The sequence below is a fragment of the Panicum virgatum genome, chromosome 8K (genome assembly GCF_016808335.1).
Source record: "Panicum virgatum strain AP13 chromosome 8K, P.virgatum_v5, whole genome shotgun sequence".
Lineage (NCBI taxonomy): Eukaryota > Viridiplantae > Streptophyta > Magnoliopsida > Poales > Poaceae > Panicum > Panicum virgatum.
In genome coordinates this window covers 23,768,648-23,774,446 of record NC_053143.1, presented here as the reverse complement: position 1 = coordinate 23,774,446, position 5,799 = coordinate 23,768,648, and the positions used below count along the sequence as shown (strand labels likewise).

The following is a 5,799-nucleotide window of genomic DNA, read 5'->3' as shown; positions in this document are numbered from 1 at the left end:
GTCGTCAATGGTGTATACGCGGTGGTGACGATCCAAACGAATCTATTATGTGAGTAATGTCTTCATGTCATCCGATCTATTCAGCGATCATGTCTCTCCTCTTTGATTTCGTTCTTGCCTTGGGTGCACTTATTCCTAGATCTATTTTCGAGATAGATTGCATGAGGTGTTCTTGTAGCTATGGTGGCTAGGAGTTCATACCGGATCTACCCAAGGGGGTTCGACACTAGCGTGCTTCTGGGTGCCCTTGTCCAAACGGAGTGTCGTGACAGAGCGTGGCCTGAGTAGGGGGGTTCCCGAGGGGTCGGATTGGAGGTTTTGGTTTAAAGAGGCTTTGGATGAGATGCATGTTGTGCTTACTCGTTTAGCTAGAACTACAACTAGAATGCGAGCGATCGGTTTAGTCATGCCTTCGGTCATGCTTTATCCTTACCGATGTTCATGGATGAGATCAACCTTTGTACATCACTCATATCTATCAAAGGTTTACCCTTTATATGCAATCAATGCTTCATGTTAGGATAGATCCGTTAGATTAGATGGAAAACCCTAGTAAGTTCATTGTCGATCCACGGATTGATAAACCTTGGGGGAATACTCTAAGGGAAAAGCTACCACGATCCGTGCGCTTGCGGTATACAAATTGTGGCGCTAAGGAGCGTCAACAGAACCTCACAACAAAGAAAGCACAGGAAGTTACCTCAATTCTTCTGAATCACTTCCTTCAACATTTTGATCTTCTGCTCGAGGGCGGTTTTATCCTTCTTCAAAGCAGCATTCTCCGCCTCCAGCAGAATGATCTTTCGGCGATCCGCTTCAGTCGCCTTCAATTTCTGTGACTTCAAATATGACCGGTTGACCATTTGCTGCCACAACACAATCAGTCTACAGAAAAAATTCCACACAAGGACAAAAGTACTCGACAATAGTACTTACCACAGAGAACTTGGTGAATTTCCGAACAACGGCCTGGAATTTCTTCATGTTTCCAGCCGTCAACTGCAGATCATCCTCAAGCTGCTCTCCATGATAACATTCGAAGCGACTCCGCCTCTTCAACTTCTGGCAAGATACCTACTGCCTTATCCGCGTGAAGCAGTCGAGCAATTGGAAGAACCTTCGAACCATTGTAAGGAGGAACGATGGGCTCACCAACTGGGACCTCCTCCGAAGGTTGCGATCCCATTTCACCAGTCCTCCTCGACGACTCCGCCATATCAGGAGCAGCAGTAGCATGAGCCCTCTCCTCAACAACTCGCCTCTGCTTAGGCACAGGTCCAGGGCTGCAAACAAAAGGAAGGACATCAGACAACAAAACTTAGAATGAGATTGAAACCACTCGACGGGTTACCTGACTTCACTGCTGATCCTCCTATTCCGTACAGTTGTCCTCGGCTTCTTGGGACAACTAGTGCCGGCTTCAGGCCCCGGACTGTGGCGGAACCACCCAAAACTACAAAGCCCGGGTGCATTGATCTTTGTTGCTAAGCAACTCTGACCCAAATTGGCACTCACCGGTAGTTCCTCGAGTGAAGCCTCGATAAAAGCCACACTATTCCAGGATCGCACAGACAACACTCACACGAAGGTGAGCCCAGAGATTACAACACAGATCATCTCATACATCTCAGAGTTTGCAGCGGAAAGGAAATTTATTACAAACCATGTTCAGAGTAGCAAAGTACTACAGAAGTCCGAACTACACAAATTATTCAAATCTTATTATTGCAGCGGAAAGAGTAAACAACTACTAACGAAAAGTGTGACGCATCGATAAAGCCCGTACGAAAAGCGTCACTCAGTGGGAGGGTGGTCAGCACCAGCTGAAGGGCCATCCCACTCAACAGACCAGCCCGGAGGCAAGGTACATGGCCAAGTAAGACTCGCAAACAGATCTTCGAAGTTAGTACCTGAAAATAGTCCCACAAGCAAGGCTGAGTATACTAATATTCAGCAAGACTTACCTGTCACCGGATATAACATAGTCCGATAACTAGACATGCAAGGCTTTTTGGTTGGTGGGGTTTGTTTTGCCAAAAACGCCACTAAGAGTTGATCCTTATTTTCAGATTTTAACTTTACCATATTCTAGTTAAATTAACCACTCTAAGTTTGCATCTAACTCTATACAAATATGGTAGAGCAATCATTTAATCAACCAGCAGTATTATCATCATCATGTTCCACTTGTTACTCTATGTGACCGAAATCGTTAAGCAATCTCATGCCGTGAGAGGCGGACGATTCTGAATCGAATTTCAACCTGGCCAGGGGAACCTAACACACACGCATGGGGATCGACGTCGCTTTCGCCCACGCAACTTTTCCCCTTTCTTTCCAGTCTGTGGATCCGGGTCACCCTCCCCGACTACAGAGTCCGACCACTCTGCACCCGTACGTCCGGACAAAATATAGCCTACTTCTACCAAGAGGGTGAATGGTTGTTCCACTCACCGGTCCAATCAGGTACTTAAGCTTACCGATTACCATATTTCTCGGCATGTGGCTAGTACTTTCAAACGCTTAAAGAAATGAGCCACACACCGCGACCTTAACCATTTTCGACTACACCAGCGGGGTATCACAACTACACAACCCCGCCCGTTGTCCTTATATTTCAGTAGGAATTAAAGTCAGTCAACTCCTATAATCTCGCGAAAGGCAGGAAACCTCTCGACTTCTACCGTACCTAGTTAGCGGGGCAACTAGTCGAGAAAAAGATCCGGATAACAAACATAGGTACCTAGGGATCATGCACCTAAAGTTTTCGATCAATTCCTAGAAAATTTAAATACGCAATAAAATTATTACAACATATACAAATAGTTAGATGAATATAATGCGTAAAATAATGGGATTATGCACCGGGGCTTGCCTTCTTGGGCACTGTTCAAAAGTAGCATTGGGCTCTTCCGAACATTGGTTCGGGTCTTCAGCAAATTCAGTTAGCAAAACAATTAGATTGGCTTGAGTTTCAGAATAATCCTTCTCGGACTCCGGCAGCAATTCATTCGTTCCGTCGATGAGAATATCCGCATCTATATGCAAATGCATGTTCATGAGTTGTGTTTAGAGTCCATTAACTTTAGATATTTCACTATAAGGTTGTAATCCAATAAAACACAATTTTTGGTTAAAAAGTTTCTTATTTACATATTCTTGGGTAATCGTTTATAGAGTAGTAATTTTTCGTACTTAGCTCATAAAGCAAGGGTTTGCTGTTTTTCCATTTTATCAATGTGCAGAAAATGTACTTGTCCTAATTAATATTAGAGAAACAATGTAATGTTCATAACTGAAGTTATACATAGTTTCTGATGTTGAAATTTTTACAAAAGGTAGTTCTCTGAACAAAGTGTTTACTGAACAAATTTCAGCTCATTTGGTACAGTCAATTAAACATGAAAAATGAATTACACAGCCACTGCTAGAATAAAGATCTATTTATACAGAACTAACCATGCAAGTATTGGTTCTCAAAATTTTACTGATTGTTCCAGATATGTTTGTGAGCATACAGTAAATTTTTCATAATTTTCCTATGCAAAATCTAGAAGCAAAAATTTATCCAAACTAAATCTACATTTATCAAGATCTAATTATACAGAGAGTTTCATAGTGTTTTTGGGTCTCAACATTTTACTAGAGCCTTTCTTAAGCATGAACATACTTCAGTAAAAATATCAGAATTTTTCTACAGCATAATATTTAGTATTGCATTTACTTAACTCAGCATATACATAATTATTTGAGCTAGTTCTTGTTAAGTAAAACATCCTAAACTTCTTGGGTGACTTCTATACAACAATAACATGGTTATCTACAAGTTTCATGAATAGATACATAGTACAACAACCAGAATGAAATAAACATGCTATACCTTGGATAATCATGGGTTAAATGTATCTCTGTTTCTACTCTGAATTTAGCTGTCAACCTTTATATACTGGTTCATCTATTCAATAAGAGGTGCTGCTACAAAATTCAGATTTTTCCAGATGCTAAAACTATTTATCATGATATAGTATCACTATATATGGATTAAATCAAAACCTTAGTTAAACATTTGAAATGCATTCCTCAATTTTATACTAACATTCCCATAGTACCTAGACCATACTGAGAAACTTTTAGCCTAACATCCTTACTGAAACATCATGTTCAAAATAATCTAGGTCTAGCACCTCAAACATTTATGTGTAACTTCTGTTCTACAAAGAATCTGATTTCCAAATATTGTTAGCATGTTCAACTACCCAAGATTAGCACCTGGTACAAGTTTCATATTTTTCCAAGTAGTAGAACTATTTATCATGCACTATCACCATTAAACATAGCTTAAATCAAAACCTTAGATATACAGTTGAAATGGCTTCTAAACTTTTACAATACTGTTATTTTATCATCTCAAGTGCACTGAAAAAGTTTCACCCAAAAATATACTATAGAACAGCAAGAACAAATACTTAGTATTTAACCGTAGATTAAACAAGATTCAATAAAACACCTAGTTATATTTTGTTTATGGTCATGAAATTTTTATGCAATACTCTATTCATAGAAGTGAAGCTACCACCCAAAAATCAGAGGTAGCATTAATCTAGAACATGAGATACATTTATGAGCTATTTAATTTAATCTTTAATATAGGTTAAAATAGAAGCAGAAACTGAAAATGTGAATGTAACAAAAGATGCAGATTTTATTCCAAGGATTCCAAAACAGTTGAGTTTTCATTTTTATGATTTTTCTACGAATTGTTATGTATTTTACAAGTTCACTGTTTTGAAGTTCATGCACATTTTGCAGATTAGACCCTGGAATGTTTGTTTCTTTTAACTGGAGGTCCCTGGATAGAAGTACAGAATAGGGGAGGAACTGGCTCGGCGTTTCCCGGTGAGGAGAGTCACCGAAGGTAGGGGGAAAGTGGGGGAAAATGGAGAGGAGGTCGAGGCGCACCTTCTGGTGGTCTGGGATGGGTCGGGGGCTGCTGGGAGGTGGGTCGCCGGCGACGTATAGGGGCGGCGGCCATGGGAGCTCGGCTCCGGCGAGCTCGGGTAAGGTAGGGAAGGGGCTATTGGGCTTGGGAGCATCATATTTCTGAGAGGAATCCATTCAGGGGCTCGGTTGGAGCCGAGGAAGGGTGGATGGGGTTGTCCACGGAGCTCCGGCGGAGGCTGGCCATGGAGGCGCTATACTGGGCGGACAGGGCTCGGGCGCGCGGGAGGAACTCGAGCACTGCCTTTTATAGGCCCAGGGGAGGGGGAGGGCGAGTCTGGGTTGGGCGAGTCTGGGGGCTAGCTGCCCGGGGAGGGGCGGCCAGAGGTGACCGGCGGCCTGCCGTGACGTGCTTGCGCAGGCGCGTGTCGAGCTAGTGCAAGGCGAGGTGTTTTCCTTCGGGGCTAAGGGAAGTGGAGGCCGGGCGCGTGGCAAGACTCGGCAGTTGGCCAGGTGGCCGCGCTGGCGTACGGACGCCGTCGTGGGTAGGGAGCAGGGAGGCAGGGGAGGGAGATGGAGGCAGTGGCAGTCTCGTAAATAATCTAAAGTTCAAAACCCAGTTGTGTAATTTCAATTTTTCTCCCTCTTCTTTGCCTTAAATGAAAAAGTGTTGAATACCATTCTTGTTCAATTTTTCGAGAGCTACAATTTTTGTGTTATGCACTTCTTCATTTGAGCAACGGTTTGAGAGTTATTTAATTATTTTAAAAACAGCCATTTAAAGTACTTATCATTCTATGTGAATTTTGGCACTTTTACTCCTAGGCTTCAACTAGTCTTTTGTTTAACATGACATGGTGA

General features: G+C 42.4%; 1 long non-coding RNA gene across 1 annotated transcript; it reads right to left on the bottom strand.

Moving 5' to 3' along the window:
• Positions 1-633: 633 nt before the first annotated feature.
• Positions 634-1,535, bottom strand: LOC120646231. The gene is made up of 3 exons (XR_005664328.1): positions 1,352-1,535; positions 937-1,283; positions 634-866 (listed from the first exon to the last, which is right to left on the bottom strand). It is a non-coding gene; the product is annotated as an uncharacterized LOC120646231 (long non-coding RNA).
• Positions 1,536-5,799: the final 4,264 nt, after the last annotated feature.